This window comes from Ambystoma mexicanum, chromosome 1p, assembly GCF_040938575.1.
Source record: "Ambystoma mexicanum isolate Mex_15411 chromosome 1p, UKY_AmexF1_1, whole genome shotgun sequence".
In the NCBI taxonomy this organism is placed as follows: domain Eukaryota; kingdom Metazoa; phylum Chordata; class Amphibia; order Caudata; family Ambystomatidae; genus Ambystoma; species Ambystoma mexicanum.
The window spans coordinates 1,470,698,488-1,470,718,405 of record NC_090921.1 but is presented as its reverse complement, the minus strand read 5'-3'; the positions used below and the strand labels follow the sequence as shown (position 1 = coordinate 1,470,718,405).

General features: G+C 47.0%; 1 protein-coding gene across 4 annotated transcripts in view; it reads right to left on the bottom strand.

The window, feature by feature from the left end:
• Positions 1–19,918, bottom strand: part of UBQLN4 (ubiquilin 4) — a 404,884-nt gene that overhangs the window by 322,907 nt on the left and 62,059 nt on the right. The gene's annotated exons all lie outside the window — the stretch shown is intronic.

Below are 19,918 nucleotides of genomic sequence, written 5' to 3'. Positions count from 1 at the left end.
AAGGGTTTGGAACCAGGCATGCACATAAAGCGACTGGCTCCCCTTAGAGCCGGATTAAAACTTTTGCACTGTCTGTTACTATGTGGGTCATCAGAAAGTCCAAATAAACTTACCCCCAAGTAACTAAGTAATCAAACTCAGTCACCTGGGGGATTCTGTCATTGCCAGAAATCGTGGTCACTTGGCCCTGAGGCATACCGTCACTGCTGGTGTAGCAGCTTTAACCTGCAAGTTGAAATGATTCATAAACCGGAAAGTAATGGGCCCCGGATTTGTTGCGCCGTTACAATACGATTAGTGATTTAATCATGCTGACCAGAGTTTTGGCAAAGAATTCTTTCAATTTGTGGTTCGAATAGGTCAGCTGACATGGTTTTCAACCCATCCAGGTATTTTTTAAGGCTATAGGGTTTTGTGCGTGGGGCCATGTGCATTTGCTGCCAGGAAGTGGGTTGGACTGTCTGGGCCCAATACAAACGTGTTTCAGTGTGTCTGAATGGTATACATGAGCTGTGCCACCAGTGATCCTGAGGGGACCACTGCTGGGGTGTTTGGGCGGCAGATCTTACATTGGCTAATGGGAGTTTCGGCTCTTACCTGCCTTTTGGATAAGAAAAGGATCCCTGCACCCTTTCCAGAGAGAAGGAGCTTCGACCCTTGGGATGATGGGAACAATCACCAGACGTCAGCTCGGAGCCCAACAAAGAAGAGCCATCAGAAGTGCCCCTCGATCACCCAGTGTATGGGCAGCTCTGAGTTTGGGCTACCATGCTGCAGCCATCGCCGTTCCACGTTGAGGCCCAGAACTTAGAGGATCCACGGATTGTGCCACTGGAGTCATCCCTGCATCAAGGGGAACAGCGATAAGAGGCCTAGTCTCACCACGGTGAGTGTCACTGTCGTCCTAAACAGTTCTCCCTCATCCAATCCTGTGCTGAGAGGGGTCCAGCATCAAGTTCTTCTGCATTCTCCATCTTGAACACCTTGCACCAGCATTTGTCGCCAACCGGAGAAGTGTTTGAACCTGCAACCCCTGGACACCAAGAACCCGAGCTGAATGCGGAAAGAGCAACCTTGGACCCTTTTCTGAAGATCTTCCAAGTCCTAAGGAGAATCGGAGTATGGGCAGTTGTAACAGTACTTATTTGAACCCCATATCGCCCATATATTCAAAAGTTACCAAACTTTTATAACTAGATTTTATAACAATCTAGAATACATTTGGCTATGGCCGTTTTAGAGAGGAGTCCTTTTCTCTACCAGCTGCTACAGAGACGAAGAATTGGTTAGTCTTTCCCAGTGGTTTAGTCCGCAAGGTAGTTTATCACTGCTCTCCTGAAATCTAGTGCATGGAGGCTTCTTCTGCCTAGTTAGTGGGGTTTTAAAATAAAGTGGGAAGTTAGATTGATTGATTCACATGGAACTTAATTTGGGCACAAAAAATGTTGGTGTGAGCGCAAAACCACCTTGTCTTCGTGAATAGTTATAAATGGGTCTTGAACCCAGAGGGCCTGCAGTTCACTAGCTCTCCTTATCGAGGATATGGCCACTGAGAAGGTAGTCCTATAGGTGAGGGACTTATGGCTAGCCTTGTGCATGGGCTCGAAAGGAGGATCCATTAACCTTGTGAGGACAACATTCTAGTGTCATCCAGAGGTTGGGCTGGAAATAAGGGGGATGGGGGTTCAGTGCTCCAGATAAGATTTGAGGTGGGAATATTTTACTCCCCATTTTTAAACTTTGAAAGTAAAATTGACTTCTCCTTTGCAAGAAAGCAAAATGTATGCGACATCCAGCCGACGTGTGCAAAAGCTGTATGGAAATCATTACCACATAGAAAACACCTTTCATTATTTCTCTAAGGTCTGCCCATTTGATCTCTGTGTATATTTAAAAGGTTGAAAACACAAAAACCTAGCCAATTACATAGTGAAGTAAAGATGAATTGCACTGTGTGTTTAGAGGTTTGATAGCAGAATTGTCTTTTGATGTTTAATGGAAGTCCTCATTTCCTGGAGCTATTACCACCTATTGGTACGCCGATGATACAACAGTGCAGAGAGGCAACGACTACAAGCTAAATTCTATATCTTAATCTCACGGTCAAATTGTTATTTATATAGCGCTTTTGGCAAAGCATTGTACATAGAACAGATTTATCACAATTATCATCAAACCGAAGTCGGTACTCCTTTACCGACCTCGAAAGGATGAAAGGTCGAGTTGGCCTTGCCAGCATTAGAACCTGCAACCTACAGATCACGCACATATCGCAGCAACGAGTGCTCAACCGGCTGAGTTATATTACTGGCTAACAGCCTTCAGAGGTCGGTCAACTGAGTATAAACTGAGTATCGACTGATGTATGGATGTTGGACAAACCATTGAAGCACTACAACCTATATGGATTATCACAGGGACAGGTTTTGCTGAGTTTCTATTCCAATTACAAATGCAACTTTCATTTGTTTGTTTTTGAACAGAGCTTGCACTTCCTGGAGAGTCAGGTTTTGGATGTTTAAATTGTAGTCATGAAGATTTGAGAGGCTAGAACACCTGTTATTGATGTAATGACAATCACTCACCCTTGAGCAAAGACTCTGCTGCCACTGACTATTTATTATAATGTACCCCATTGACTGCAAGATTGAATGGATGTAAACTAGACCGTGCATAGTCAATTTTATACACAGTTTGCATAATTGGAGTGTAAGACATGCATTACACACCGTAATCGCATTTGATGGTTGTATCTGCTTAGATTGACATGCTGTGCATACGGTCCGACATTCAGTGGTAACTGCGGCGTATTGCATCTTGTCTTTCGAGGATCGAAAAGGGGCGTCGACATGGACGTGCCTGTAACACTATCCCTAACATGACGTGTACACAAGATCCCACACACACAGGTCCCTCCGATTGTATTTTTTCTGCCATGAGGGAGCCTAATGACTATCGTGAGTGAGTAAAAAAGAGAAAGTAAGACATCCGTGTTCCTTCCACCCGAGCGGGGAGGAAGGGTGGGCGCATGTGAATTTAAGCAGATACAACCATCAGAAATACTATTACGGTGAGTAATGCAGGTCTTCTGAGGTTTGTTAATCTGCTTAGAATCACATGCTGTGGTGCATAGACTAGCAAGCAGTACGCGGAGTTGGAGGCGGGTTGTGAGAAGGAACAGTAGTGAAAAGATGTCTTAGTACTGCATGTCCCAGCTGAGAATCAGACCTAGAACGAGTGTCTAGGCAATAGTGTTTTGTAAAGGTGTGTACAGAACTCCAGGTTGCCGCTTTGCAAATGGACTCCAGGGGAACATTTGTAATGAAAGCTCCAGTGCCTTGAGTAGAATGTGCTCTAGGCTTGAAGGGCAGTTCTCGCTTAGCAAGATTTAGAGACAGGATCCCCTTCTCTAGCAGCTGCCACTGAAACAAAAGACTGGTTTGTTTTCCTCAGTGGTTTAGTCTTTTCCAGGTAAAACATGACTGCCCAGCGCACATCTAATGTGTGTAGGCTTCTTTCGGCCACGTTAGTGGGGTTCTGGAAGAAAGTAGGCAGTTCCATGGATTGGTTCACATGGAATATGTGAACCAAAGTGTAGGCGCAAATTGAGGGTGAGTGCGCAGAACCACCTTATCTCTGAACTGTAACAAAAGGGTCTAGAACTGAAAGGTCCTGTAGTTCACTAACCCTTCTTATAGAAGTAATAGCCACTAGGAAGGCTGTCATAGACAAGATCCTTGCAACTTGCCTTATGCATAGGTTCAAAGGGGGAACCCCATGAGTCTAGTCAATACTACATTTAGGTCCCATCCGGGAGCCAGGTTAGAAATGGGGGGATTCATTTTTTTAACCACTTCCACGAAAGCCTTAATAACTGGTATCTTCCACTACAACACCTTCTGTTGTGACGTAGTGTAGGCTAAGAGAGCAGCTAAGTGAACCTTCAGGGAATTAAAAACCAGGCCTAAGTCTAGTAAGTGATTCAGGTACAACACAATGTGAAGTAGGAGAGCAATCAATAGGATTGACACTCTCGACATTACACCAGATAAAGCGATTCCATTTACTGGAGTAGCAGTATCGGGTGTTATGTTTTCTTGCCTCCCTAAGTATGTCCATGCATCTCTGAGGAGGTTGTAGGTGTCCGAACTCTATGACCTAAGGAGCCAGGCCGCCAAGTTCAGGGTTTGCGGGCATGGGTGAAGCGTTTCTCACTTGTCCTGAGATAACATGTTGTACGGGCAAGGACATCTACATCATCAGGTGAGAACCAGGGTTGGCGGGCCCACATGGGGGCCACCAATATCATGGTGACTGGTTCCTGGTGCATCTTGTGCACAATATTGTTGAGTAGGAGAGTCGGGGAGGGGTAAGCGTACACAAATTTCCCTGACCATGTTATCCAGAGACCGTTCCCCTTGGAGCAGTTTTGGGGGTACCTGGAGGTGTAATTAAGGCATTGGGCCTTCTCCAGAGTTGCAAACAAGTATATCTCTGGGAAGCCCCTTAGTGCGAAAACTTTGGCGACTAAACAAAGACATGGTCTCCATTCGTACTTTGCGGGCAGTGGGACGTCTCTGCTGAGCACGTCCGCCAGAAGATTGAGTTCCCCTGGAACATGTTGGGACAACAGGAACATCCTGTGTTTGAGAACCCATATCCAAATGTTTTGGGACAGCTTGAATAGCCCTGGAGAGTGAGTGGCGCCTTGTTTGTTCAGGTAGTACATGGCCGTGGTGCTGTCTGTCAAGATCAAGACTGTCTTCCCCTGTAACTGAAAGACTTTCAGTGCTTTGAAAACAGCTAATAACTAGTAGATTTATCTGGTTAGACGCTTTATCTGGGGACCACAATCCGTGCACCGTCTGCTGAAGCAGGTGAGGACCCCCTCCCCCCCACGAGAGAGGAGTCTGTCGTGAGATTGGCTTCTACTGCTGGGATGGTGAAGGTCTTCCCCGTGAAGAGGTTTTCCCTCGACCGCACTGCAGAGAGAACAACGGCTGGCGAGACAACTAACAGATCTTCCCATCGTCCGCTGGCCTGACACCACTGGCTGTTGGGCCACTCTTGTATGGGACGCAGACGCGCGCGAGGAACGAAGTAAATGCAGGAAGCCATAATTCCTAGCAGTCGCATGGCCTTGAGTACCGTCACTTCCCTACTGGCTACATACTGACGGATCTGAAACAGCATGTTTTGAACCCTCTTGGAGGGGAAGACGAGGCCACCCTTTGTTCCAATTAGAACCCCTAGACACTGACTTGACTGGGGTCTAGGCTGGACTTCTTCGCGTTGATGGAGAAGCCTAGACTGAATAAGAGGTCTATGGTCTTCCGAGTGTTCAGTAGGCATGTTCTGTAGGATTCCCCCATTATGAGCCAGTCGTCGAGGTATGGGTAAACTGGCACAGATTGTCTGAGCAGGTGCGCTGCTGCCACTGCCAGTACCTTCGTAAATACCCTTGGCGCTGAGGCAATGCCAAAGGGGAGTACTTTGAATTGATAGTGCTTGCCTCTATCATGAATTTTAGGTATTTTATGTGCGCTGGCAACATTGAAATATGAAAGTGTGCATCTTTCATGTCCAGTTTTGCCATGTAATGCCCCTGTTTCAGCAGCGGGATTACCTCTTGTAAGGTTACCATACAAAACTTTGGAGGTTTGTTTGATGGGACAAGTCTAGCACAGGGTGCATGGTGAGACCCTTTTTGGGTACAAGGAAGTACACTGAATAAATACCCTTGTTTACCTGTAGAATCGGGACGACTTCTATGGAGCCCTTTTCTTGAAGGATTTCCACCTCTTGCAGTAGGATGCGCAGGTGTTCGAGTCAGAGGTCTTGATTTTGGTGGTCTCAATTGGGGTGGTCGGCAGAACTCTATGCAGTACACGTGGGCTACGATCTTCAGTAACCACTGGTCTGTTATCCCCTTCCATGCTTGATCTGAAGGTCACTTCTGATCCACACACAGGGCATCAGGATCCGGGGTCGGAGTAGAGGACGCCCAAGGTTGATCCACAGCCTGGCGGCTTTCTTCCCAATTGTCCATAGGATCTGCATGGTCATCCATATTGGAATCGTCCCCGTAGGAGGCATCATCTTGCACTTAGTGTCCACAGGGACCTCGTCATCAGTGAGTTCATAGGTATATTCCTCATGAGGATCGTCAAAGGTCAGTCGATAAAGGCACACGACTCAATAGTCCTTGCAGGGTTGCAGAGGCTGTGGCGCATCTTTCGGCACATCCGTAGGCCGTTCCGTGAGGCTCAGCGTGTCTTTCGGCTGTTCCTTCTGATCAACCGCCGAGGCGATCCTAGCGATGCTATCGCCGATGCTCGGGGTAGTGGGGAGATGTGCTGGGCGGACCGCAGGCTGCGCAGTGGATTTCCGTGCCACCAGGGCCTTAAGCGGCATCTGTGCTGTCTCCTGTGGCATCTCGACAGCCGCATACGTTTTGGGGCCAGCACCCTTCATTTTAGATTGCCCAGTCGCAGGCCGATCATGACGATCAGCGGACCCCGTCAACAGGTCCGTTAGCGCTTTGGAATGCTTCGACTTTGTTGCTGAAGCAGAACCTTGGGTTGTGAATTTAGTGTTTGAATCTTGTGAATCCCTGTTGCCGGGTTGCTGCCCCACTGCATGACACGAGTCGTGCCTTTCGGGGACGGATGCTGCGGATCGAGAACTCTCTGCCATTAGGTCAATGACCTAAACGGAGCCCTGGTCATCGCTCACCCAGTCATCACACTCTGCGATTGTGTCGCCGCGGGAAGAACTGTCGGCCTGCAACATGACGTAGGCCGCCCACCACTTCAGGCGGCGCTCCTTAATCGGCTCTACTCCTTCAAGCACAAAGTCAAAAATTGGCTCTCTGATCAGGATTTACCGACTGTTTACGCACAACTCCCTACTCCATGTCATCCTTGAATAATATATGCATGCCCCTGCTGGAAATATGCAACTGTACTACTGCATATATTCTATGTTTTTTGGTTCATTGCACTTCTGTAAATTCGTAACTACATAATTGTACATGCCTACTTGTAAACTTGTATTGCTCTTGCATGTATGTACCATTAAGAACCATTCTTTTGTAATGTATGTAACCACCTCTATTACATTATGCGCCCAGTTGCCCACGGCCCGGATGCGCTATACAAATAAACAAAATACAAATACAAGGAGTCTACAAGCCGCCTCGTTGTGGTTGAGGGGAAGACTGTTGTTGCACCGACGGTGCTAGTCTTTCCACAGATATTTGGTGCTACACGAGGGGAAACATCTAAATGGTGTCTTGTCCATAGCGCAAGACAGGTCCAGCAATGATAAAACCCAGGGAACAAAGTGGGTGAAAGAGGAAAGGCATACTGAAAGAATATGCCCACCCCGACCCCAAGCTCCCTACTGTAAGGGCCGGCCTGAAGGCCCGCCACGTGGACGGCAGCACTGCCGGATCAACAAGGCGTCGAAATTCTGCAGCAGTCTTCGGCATTGCACAGGATTCAACCGTCGAAGTGATTTAAGGGAATAAACGACCAAAGTCGATAACGCAATCTCTTTTTAAGAGCTCCGCATTAGGGCGACCAGTTATCTGGGCGGAAAAAAACAATCCGCGGGACCTCGACGCATGAGGGATCTAGGGTACACTACACGTCACGTTAGGGATAGGGTTACAGGCACGCAAATGTCAACGTCCCCTTTCAATCCTCTAAAGACAAGATGCAATACTACGCGGTTACCACTGGATGTCGGACCATATGCACAGCATGTGATTCTAAGCAGATTAACAAACATCAGAAATTAAATTATAAAAGTGTAAACATGATCTGCCTCGGCATGATTATGCACACAGCACATGAACTCTGAAAATTACAATTGTGCAATACTAGTTTGCTTTCACTGGGACAAAAAAGTATAATTTGTTACAAAATATGAATTCTCCATTGCAACTTAGTTTATCATATTAATTATAGAATTCTAAAATGCTAATACACACAGTGCTTCCATTTGCTCCAAACACAGCAGAAGCAGAATAGAAATAAACCATTCCTTTTATCACAGTGTGCAGTTTCTTTTTTTGAAAGGCTTCAGAGAAATGCACTCTGTTTTAGAGGCTTTATGCATGGCATGGCTTAAGATTACATCCATGTAGATAAAAATCAAAATAAGTGTTCTGGTTTGTGTCAAGTAACCCGGACCTTTGCACTGCCCTCTGCTCTAAACTTGCGTGTAAATGTACACAGGAAAATAATGTATTTACAAGATTTTTCATGCGTAAAAAGGCCTAGTACACACCTGATCTGGAGGCCTGAGGGTGGGTGAAGTCGTTTTACCCTTTCCATAAAACCTTTGATGACAGAGATGTTGCTCCATGAAAACTTGCTCTGGGATGTGCAATACGCAGAGAGAGAAGCCAGGTAGACATATAAAATAGGTGTGTTAGATAAAGGACAATATCTTTGGGGGAAAGGTCAATGGGGTTGATGAGCTTACCATTGCGCCACAAAGCGTTTCTACTTATTGGAGTAACAATGTCTGGTGTTGGGTTTTTGTGCTCCACCCTCCACCCCCTCACCCCCCCTCCCCGAGTATGTCCATACATCTGAGGGTGTTGGAGGTGCATAAACTCTACTTCAGGAGCCAAGCTGCTAAATTGAGTGTCTGGGGGCACGGATGCATTTTCTCCCACTGGTCTTGCAACATCATGCTGTACGGGCATGGCATTTTCTGGGAGGGGAGACTGACATTCTCATGGGATGGGCGAACCATGGCTGCCAGGCCCACACAGGTGCCACCAAGATCATTGTGACTTGTTCCTGGTTCATCCCGTGCACTATCCTGTTGATAAGGGGAATCGGAGGGATTGGGGGAAGGTGGTGGTGGTGGTCAAGGACCGGGGCATAGGCAAATCTGTCCACGTGATCCAGAAACAGTTCCCTTGGAGCACTTTTGTGGGTACCTGGAGATGTAACCTGGGCATTAGGCGTCCCCCCCCCCCGCAGAGTCGCAAACAAGTCAATGTCTGGAAAACCCAACTGTGCAAAGCTGTTGAATGTGCTCTTGCAAGTGCCATTCGTGCTCTACGGGTAGGTTGACGTCTCTGCTGAGCACGTCTGCCAGAAGATTGTATTCCCCTGGAACATGTGTGTGTTTGAGTGCTCTAGAGAGGGAGTGCTTCCCCCTGCCCCTGTTTGTTCAGGTAGTACATAGCTGTGGTACTGTCTTTAAGGACAGACACAGTCTTACCACAATGATGTGCTTGGAAGGCTTTCAGGGATTTGAACCCTGCAAGCAGTTCCAACAGACTGATGTGATTGGATGCTACTGATGGGGACCACACGCCACGCGCTGTCTGTTGAATGAGGTGAGGACCTTCCCCCCCTCCCCCAACACCCGACTGATGCATCCATTGTGAGAGTGGCCTCTACTGCGGGGTGGTAAAGGTTTTCCCCTGCAGAGGTTTTTCCCTTGACCACCACTGCACAGCCTGAACGAGGGCCATCGAGAACCACTAGATCGTCCCACTGGCCTGACACCATTGGCTCAAGGGCCACTCCTGCATGGGGCGCATGCACAGACGAGAGTGAGGAACTAGGACAATGCAGGAAGCCATAACCCCTAGCAAATGCATGGCCTTGCGAACGGTTACCTGGTGACGGACTACAGAATGAGAGATCTGAAACAGGAGGTTTTGAACCCTCTCATTGGAGGGGGAAAACGAGCCAGTCTTCTGTCCGGATTAGGTCCCACAGAAACGGCTTGTTTTGGCTGGTGACCAGACAGAGTGAATGGGAGATCTACTGCATTCTGGGTATTACCCAGGCTTGTTCCGTACGAGACTCCGGTTATGAGTCAGTTGTCGAGGTAAGGATACATGGGATGGACTACCTATGCAGTTGAGCCACCGCTAGTACCTTTGTAAACACAATCGGGGCTGAGGCAATGCTGATGGTTAGAACCTTGAACCTGAGGTACTTTGTGCACTGGCAACATTGAAATATTAAAGTATACATCTTTGATGTCCAATGTGCCCAAGTAATAACCCTGTCGCAGGAACAGGATTACTTCATTTAGAGTGGTCATCCTGAACTTCTGAAGTTTGACATATTTGTTTTCTGGACGCAGATCTTAAACAGCGCATATTTAGATCCTTTTTGGGTACAAGTATGTATATTGAATAAATACCCTTGTTTACCTGGAGATGAGGGACTACTTCGATGGTACCCTTTTCTAGCAACACCTGGACCTCGTCAACAGGATGCGCAGATGGTCTGGGTACAGTCTGCTGCAGGGTGCATGGAGGAACCCTATGCAGTACCTGTGGGCGACGCTCTTCAGTACCCATTAATATGATGCTATCCCCTCCAAAGCATAGATAAAAATGTTAGGTGTCCCCCGACCGGGGAAGTGTGGCAGGGGAGGCCGAGTTACTAGGAGGAGGAGGAGACTGGGGAGCCTCTGGAAGTAGAGGTTCTACCCCTGCCTTTCAGTCTCCGAAACCCTCTTTGTTGAGGGTATTGGAAACCACCAAGGGAGCCCTGACCGAAAGCCCAGTTGTATCGGCTTAACCATAGTGTCCAAGAGGAGAGTGGAAGGACTGCCAGCGAAAAGCCCAGTGGGTGCTGAAACTGCCTCACTGGACAAAAGGCTTGGCCGAGGTCGGATTAAGTGATTTTTAAGGTCTTGTGCTCCTTCTTGGCGGGCTCTCCAAACCCTCATCACACACTTTCCTGAATAGTCTGGATTCCTCCACCGGCTTATTAATCAGTGAGGCCTGGGTCTCTGGTTTAAAACCAGAATTCTTCAGCCAGATGTGGCATTTGAGAAGGGTCCCCTCGGAAAGGACACTGCACACGGAAGAGTCCGTGGTCTTTTTAAGAGTATTCTGGGTGACTTGTCGCCCCTCTGAAACCACAGCTAAAAGGCGGGTGTAAGCAGGTCTGGGACATCTTGGCTGCCCTCCTGGATGAGACCCCAATGAGCGTCACTGCAGCTCACCAGGAGCGTGGTATTGTTGGCTCTCAGAGTGGAAAATGTGGCAGAGGCGGACATGCTTGCCAGTGACGTACAATTTCTTGCAGTCCTTGTTGGGAGGGTATTCTGATGAGGACAATGGTACCCCTGCCCCCTTTACCGTGTAGTAGTGACGACCAGAGAGTCCGGGCGGCATGGCCCCTTATGTACAGCGGCTCTGAAGGAGCTGGGCGGAACATTTTCTCCACACAGTGATTAACCGCATGTGTGAGCACTGAGGGAGCCAGCCTCTTCTTGATTTTCAACAAAGGGATGGCATGGCTGACCAGTCTTTTCCTTATGGATACTTTACCACAAAAGAAGCCGCCCCTGACTTGGATTTAATGGAATCTTAAGTGATCAGCAGCCTTTTTCAGAAAGTTATTAAACATCTGGGTCGCCAATAGGCGAATCCCTGGTTTGGGTGCCGGGGGGGGGTTCCTCCAGGGCTGAGATTTGATCACCTCGGGAGCGGAGCCTCTAACTTGTTTGTTTTTATTATTTATAATGCGCGAGCGTACCCGAAGGCATCAGGGCGCAGCCTTTACAAGAGTTTTCGAAGCTTGGTTACAGTACAAAAAATATGCATAATACAAGAATAAAGTACATACAGCAGTATTATATACAATTCAGCAGTAGGGCCAGCAAGCCAATATGCATAATACAAAAATAGAGTATAACAGTGTTATATACAAAACAGCAGTAAGGCCAACAGGCCATTATATACAGGTAAGCAGGAAGGAACACGTGGTTACAGTTTGTGCAGGTAGCGCTGGGCACTTCATAGTCTTAGTGGGTCTCCAATTTCAGCCAGGAGACTACCAAGGAGCGGAAGTTCCGATAGGTCAAGTATGCTCTGAGGTTTGGAGGCAATGAGTTCCACAACTTGGCAGCTTTTACCGGGAAGCTATTGACCCATATGGTGGCCCGTTTGTAGTGGGGAACAGAAAGACAGTTTTTGTATGCAGTTCTGGTGGGTCTTAATGAGGACTGTCTGTGGAATCTGTTGATCAGGTAAATTGGGGTGGCATTATTAAGAGATTTATATGTAAGTGATGCCGTTTTTAATAACATTTTATCTCTAGTGGAGAGCCAGTTGTTCTGTTGGCCGAGTCCTGTAATGTGTTCTCTTCTGGAAATGCCCAGAGGTGTTCTAAGGGCATTGTTCTGAAGGGTTTGCAGTTTACTAGTGGTGGCTTGGTGGATCCCAGGTAAAGGGCATTGCAATAGTCGAGACAATATGAGAGCTCTGGCGAGTGTCAAGCAGCTAGAGTCCGACAGGAAAGGTTTAGCTGCACGGATTAATTTGCATGTATAAGCCGTGCAGGATGCAAGGGATCTCACTTGTCTTTTGAGGGAAAAATTGGAGTCTAGATAGAATCCCAGTGTTTTGACCTCCTGTCCGACTTTGATGTTGTTTCCGTAAATCATGACGGAGTTGTAGGCCGGGCCAAGTTTCTTTATGCTGAGTGTAGTACCTAGGATGAGTTCTGTTTCATCATCATTCAGGCATAGTCCACGAGTGGCCATCCATGCCTGGATGATGATGTACAGCCTATTTAACAAGGCCAAATCCTTTCCATAATCTCCAGAAAGCGGAAGGAGGATCCGAGTATCATCTGCACAGTTGGTGTAGGTGATACCGAGATGGTCCAAATCATCGAAAAGGGGCTTGGTAAATCTGTTGCATAGTGTGGGGGAGACACAAGAGCCCTGAGGAACACCGCATGTGATGGGTATGGGGTCTGCTGCAGCCATGGGAGAGAATATCCTCATGGTCCTGCCATTAAGGAAAGATGTGATCCAGGTGATGGCCTCCGTGGAGAAGTGAGCTGAGGTGTGAACATAGGACAGAGTGATCGACCAAATTAAATGCTGCTGATAAGTCTAGGAGGAGGAGTAGGGCGGCTTGCCCATTATCTCCGAGCGTATCGATCTGCACTTTCAAGTCAATGAGAGCGGTTTCGGTCCCGTGTTGGGGACGGAACCCAGATTGTCTAGATCCTAAGAGGTTGTGTTCCTCCAGGTGCTTCTGTATTTGTACATAGGCAACCTTGTCCAATATTTTTAATAGAAAGGGAACGGTCGTTATGGGTCGGTAATTTGTGGGTATGGCTTGGTCGAGCGTGGGTTTTTTTCAGTAATTTAGGAGGCACAGGACAAGAGTCAACATCCCTATGTCTCTATCAAATGTCATCAAATGTGTCCAAGAAATTAATGAACTCAGCCATTTTATCATACAAGACTCAAACTTGTCCCTGGTCCATTCAGGGGAATCTGAGGGATCAGGAGGAGATGCGGGAGGGGTGGCAGGGGGGGGGTTCAAGCTGTGCAGAAAGGGCTGGGTCCTGGTGCGGGCTCTAGAATGAGAAGAGGCCAGTGAATAGTCCTAAGGCAAATGGGACGTTTTCTTGGGCTCCAAAACATGCAAAACACCTTTGGAAAACTTCTCCTGAAGCTTCCGGAGTGTTTAACCAGTAGACTAGTCTCGGCATGTCTTTCAGCGCTAGCGCGTCTTTCAACGCCACTGCGATGGAGGCCATAGATCTAGTTGACGCGCCAGCTCCAAAGCACTTTGCACCAGGTGTAGGCGGGTGCACAGAGGGCGCATAACCGTGAGGTTGGGAAGGCCGAACTAAAAAGATTTATACGGGCCTGCGGGCGTAGAAACGTTTGACGCACCACCGGGGGAAGTTTAGGGTTTGTGTGCTTTAGAGCAGGTGGTGCATGTGTGTCCATGTTGCCGGGATGAGACTTCCCCATTGCAATGCCAGCGGCATGGTTGTCGGGTCGGGGAAGGACACGTGAGTGCACAGGCTCCACGGCTAGGTCAACTGCCTCTGCCGTCAGACTCCTCGTCTGAGGCGCCAGCATGCGAGTGACACTTGGCCTGCTTAGTGCAGCCGCCCACCATTTCGTACGCCTGTCTTTCAGGGTCTTAGGCCGAAAGAGCTTACAGGCTTTACAGTTACGCTGATCGCGATCATGGGGGAGATACTGATTGCATCAGTGATTGGTGCCTTTCCAAAGAAATTTGCTCTTGCAAGACGGCCAGAATTTAAAAAAGGCATCCTCTGCATAGCATAGCAGAGGGGAAACAGCAGCAAAACCAAAGTGTTAGGGGGTAGAAGAGGTGAAGCATTCTGAAGAGAAATCAATACCAACAGGGTCCCACTCTCCCTACTGTAAAGGCCGGGCGGCCGAGGCCACATGGAAAATAGTTACAGAGCAGTCAAGGATGGATCGTCAGCAGACAGGACCAGTAGTCTAAGGCAAGCAAAGCGCTGAAGAACAGGAAACAGCAATATAAAACGTACACGCTCCTCATTGGGTACACTGCATGCCAAGTTAGGGATAGTGTAACTGTCACGCCCATGTCAACGTCACTTTTCGATCTTTGAAAAAAAAGAGGAATACTCTGCGATTAGGCCTAGATGTCGGACTATATGCACAGCATGTGATTCTAAGCAGAAATAAGTTTTTTTTATAACCGTTTGTCCCAGTGTCTTCCTTGACATTGCACTATGCATTGCTACCTCGAACCTGGTTGGTTATAGCTCAGACTAAACTAGGTTGGCCTCCTATACATCTGTCCACCAGGCCAGAATATAGAAATCCAGTCCCAGCACGCGTCTCTTGAAGGAGAATGTCTGTCTGTGAACTACCACTGGTCAGTCAAAGTCAGCCTTTGTCCCCGAGATTTTCCAGGAGACCACAGTAACGATTATTTCTTCCTGGATATTAATGGTGTGCAATGTGCAGTCGGGCCCAGTGTAGTGTTAGGAGAATGTATCGGAACCAAATACCCCTCACCCCCTCCAATCAGGACCATATCTGGATGTGTGCTGGCAGGAAGAATTAATAGGCTAAGTGGGTCTAATAACTGATCTCAGTGCTTTGGATGTTTACTAGTGTTTAAGTTGGATGGGTAGGTCGTATGCAGTTGAGGAGGTAAAAAGGGTGCACACAAGTTTGATGGAGTTGTGTTTGTGTGTGGTGCGGTTGGGTTTATGGATTATGTGCATTGGAATGTTCTGTCGGAGGTTAGGTCCGGGGTTTCTCAAGTTGTTGAGTGCAACAGTTATTAGTCCTAGGTGTCTATGTGTAGTGTGGCTATAGTCGTGTATAGTGGCGTGCATAGTGTCGCAGGAGCGGGGAGTATTGGTTAATCTCAAACAGTACCTCAAAAGTGTGCCTTCAGCGCACATCTGGTTGCTGCTTAGTGGTAGTGATATTTCTCCTCTGAATTTTAGTGAGCCAAAGAATCTGGGTAAGGATCTCGTAACCAGGACTAACCTCGTAACCAGGACTAACGTCTGGCAGAGGGACTCCCAGGACCCCCTTTGTTAATTTAGTGGTACCCCTCCAGCACTAGTGATTGTGGTAGGTTGACAGGCCCAGTCACCTTCCCAAGCATAGAAGCCAAGTTCCCCCACTGATTCATCCGATTGTAATGGATTTGTAGTACCTAGTATGTTTCTAGTTACTTGGCTGGACTTGTTCAGACTAATTGTGCTTCGGCTTGACGCATCACCGGTTTCCACAAACCTTGAGAGAGAGAGATAGAGAGAGAGAGATGTTCAAACTACCTTAATTATCCAGGGTGACACATGGTTAGTCTAATGCTTCAGTTTAATGCGTTAAATTACTTGGTCTTTCCTGAATGCGTAAATTGTGCGAGTGAGGCGTCTTTCCTTTAATCTGTTTGAATTGAGGCAGGCTAGTATTTGCTCATCTCTCCAGCTATGGTGATTGACTGGGGAAGGATGGGGTGGGCCTTGTGATATTTGTAGCACTCCTTGGCCATAGTGTCCTTTATCTGTGATTTTGCCTTTAGTTCGTTTTTACAGTCCCTTTTACTTGTGCAGGCCATTGTCAACTGAATTACCAGGTTTTTAGTAGTTTATTGAAGGCGAGTCGGTCTTCTGTGGTTATTTCCTTGGGCATTTTGTTGCATAGGTTAGCAATTAGTCGCGAGAATGCAGTTCCTTTGAATTTCCTCTTTTCATATTGGTCTCCATTTACATTGCTTGATCTTCGGTCCCTTCTTGGTAGCGGCTGAGCTTGACCCTGGAGGAATTTGGCCCCTTGTCTGTGGATTCATGCGCAAAGCCGAGAGTCTTCAATTTAATGCACTTTTTTTTACTGGTAACCATTGTAGGCTTCTCAGGGCAGGAAATATATGGTATCTTCAGTTTAATCTCAGGAGGGTCTTAGCTGCAGTGTTCTGGACGCATTGACGTTTTTTGGCGAGTCTTTCAGGCATTTGCAGTGTGAAGGCATCATGTATTAAGAGACCAACAGAATCACTTTTCTTAAAATAAATGGTTTATCTCTCAAAATGTCAGGATGGAGTAAGGCCAGACTTGCCCTATACGAAGGTAGAATCTCCCAAGCTAAAGAAACTAAGGATAGTCTGCGTCAAAGTCCAACTCAAAAGTCCATCTGTGCCGAAAACCTATTCTTGCCCTCACAACTAAAAGGTATACAATGTGTAGGGATGTCAGCTACCAATGAACCAGTGTTCAAAACAAAGTTCCAAGCTTCTTCCAGCTATGGGGTTGCTTTCAGCTTCCCCAAGCTCAAAACAGTTCCACAAAACAACCTTGGGGTTCCCTTCTCAAAGAAGGCAGCTCTTCTAATTTCAAATCCACAGTTATTTCAACTTTAAGTCACTTTAATACTAGTTAGGCAAAACAGCTTCAGTCTCTTAACTTTACTTGATTCACACCAAGTAGGGGTTACTCGGACTAGACAGTTGTCGACCACATGGTCCACCCATCACAGGTCACAGCTGATAACTATTGGCACTTTGTAATGTTCATTGATACTCATTGGAATTCCTTGTCAACAGAGGCTTCCTCTCTGGCTCCGTCTCATTAGTCCATATGTACTTCTGTTTCACTGACAATCTCTGGACTGTCAATACGTGACTTACAACTCACTTTGTGGCATTTCTTCCTTGTCATCACCTTGCTTTCACACTATACAATAATGCTCATATGCTTTCACTTGCTTCACAAGCTCTCATCACTGCCTTTCACTTGGCTTGAAGTTTCCCATTTTTCATAAAATGCTTCTTACTTATTTTCACTTAGTAAATGCACATTATTTTCTGTTCATGTGTGTGGTATTTTCCTAGGTTTTGCAAATCTTTCCCACAGTTCCGTATTCAATAACTAATTTTGCAGCTTGTTCGGTATTCAATATTTTCCATTCGGTCTCCAGACACCTTCATTACAGGTTTTCACTTGCCTGCATCTTCCTTTGACCACACCAAGCCCCTGGAGCTCCCCGGCATAAGTGAACCCTCTCCGTCACTCACGTTGGACAGTTGCTCCTCTGGGTGCTTTCGCTAACCTCTTCGGCTTTCGCTTTCCTCTTCGGCTTTCGCTAGCTCCCCTCTCGCTTGTCTGGAGCTCTTGCGAGAAGCGCTTGCCTCTTCTGAACCTTCTTACAGTTGGCAGCGTACCGGAGGTATTAACCAGCTCCAGCTGCGGACACGTGGGTCAGGGATCTCTCAACCATCTTGTAGGGCTGTCCTGGCCTCACCATCTTTTTTGCTCTTATGCAGCGCTCAGCATACTTTACACCGGCCCGTCTGCAGCCTGCTCCACGCTGGGTTACCGCGTCCTGCTGCCCCGGCAGGTGTCTCCTGCCAGGCGGATGTCTCTTCTATTTATGCACCTGTATGTAGCCTCTCAATTGGCTGCAGGTGCGAGTGCTTTGCCCGACCATAATTATTGTTGTCAATGGGACATGCCTGGCCATTGAAGTGGTGTTACACAGTCCTCTTCCTCATCCCAGTACCAAAGGGGTGTGCACAGAAGTGTGCATTACTCCTAGTTGCCTCTTCCCCATCACAGGCTTAAAGGGATAGGATTGTGGGGCCGTTGGTGGGTGGGTGTGGGTGTGTGACAGAGACTGATAACCTACAAAGGCTGGGGAGGGTGTATTCAGACAAGGGAAAGGGGATACCATGTGTCCGAGGTTCTACCAAACTTCATCAACACCATTCAACTGAGGCAGTACAAGACTCCACTCTTAGTATACGACTGTACCACCAGAGTTCATTGGTAGCGTAGACAGAGCAGCCAGGTTCATTTTAGGAGGGTGAGAGAGGGCTGTAGAATCAGAACAAATGAAATTGTAATACAAATGTTCCAAAGAACCACTGGAACACTATGTAAAAATAAAGGATTTATTTAAATGTTAGGTCCAGATAAATCTAGGGGTAAATAACTACCATCACACATATGTAATCACAATCAAACCACAACACTATGCTTGAAGATGCACAGACCAAAGCATAAACCATATTTGGAACATCCAAAAGTAGTTCTAGGGAAGTCAAACCATTTCATACACATTCAGTATAGGTAACACCTACTCTTGGAGAGTAAAGACCAATGGTTACTTTCAATTACATTCAGTAATGCCACGGCAGTAGACCCCTACCAGTTGTACAATGACTCTCGGTAACAAATCACATTATCGGTCAACTGGACAGTATATGTTTTGTGAATAGTGGAACACTTATTCCAGGTACAGTAAAAATCCAGGTTAGATCTTTCCCAACTATACAAGTGCATTATGTATGACTTATGGAGGGACAGTTAGAACCAAAGACTGTGTACAACAGCACAGGGAAAGCAAAAACCCAATGTTACACTTTACTGAATGACTAAAAGTTATTCTAGGTAGGTAAAACCTAAGGCAAACTTATTCTGGAAAGGCTAAAAGCAAGTCAGGGGAAGCAAGACCCAGTTGGGGGACACTAATACAATTATCCTAATGGGAATAATCAGGTGAAACCAACACATGACTTTTGGGAAGAGGCACAACCTAATCACAGGTGAGTAATATACCTTCACATCTACTGTATTAGAATGGCAAAACGATTTCTCAGGAAAGAAAGATGTTAATCATACTTTTAAGGATAGTGCATTACACATCCAAGGTAAATAAGAACTTTGGTAACAGTTCACTCTTAAGAGTTACAGTTACCAACCAACTCTTTACAAGTAACTAACTTTTTAACACTTATTCTCTTTTCTAGAGAAAAGGCCCAATGCCTTAAAAGACTTGCCCTTATTCTTGGAGCTTGAGTGTACTCAGTGGCAGATGGGGGATCACTAGGATCTAGTGACCGACAGTGTGAGAATAGGTTGTTAAGTAGCAAAGGTTGGAGTTTCTTAGGAAGACTGGACAAACAGGTGAGTACTTTACTTCTAGAGTTAGAAGAGGGTCCAGGGGCTTCACAGAAGACACCCCATCAGGGTTCTAGCAGTGTGACTGGGTACACTGGACGAGGAGAGGCCTCCCAATCACAGCAAACACCGGACAGCTACACGGAAATCCTAACAGACTTAAGGTAAGTACATACCCAAGTCAACACAGTACCTCAGCATTGAAGAAGATTTTGCGGCAGGACGACTTCAGGATCTGCAGCCAAATAACAGGTCAGTGGATTCCTTGTCGTGGTGACTGAAAATAATATCTTAGAAGGAACTATGCAGTCGGGATCAATGGAGAAGGCTCTACAAAAGGTTTTCAAGGAGTACAGAAGACAGAATCGTGGTTGAATTCCCCCTGTTACAGAGGTCCAGCGCACTGTTGAAGGGATTTTTCAAACTTAATTTGTGTCTCTGGAGATACACCTGGATGCCCACGAAGTTTCAGCGAGATTCGGAAAACTGCACCGCACAATGTCTCGAGGTCCCAGGGTATTGCAGCAATGCGTGGGATGGCTGAGAATGCAGGTCTTCTTGAGTCTAGAGGGGGGGGGGGGGGTCTCAACAGGCTTTGGGCCAAGGTTGTCGTTTTCGGAGTCCCCAGGTCGATTGGAAGGCAGGGCTACTGCAGGATCCAGTTACACAGAAGGCTCTCCGGTCACTGGAAATCT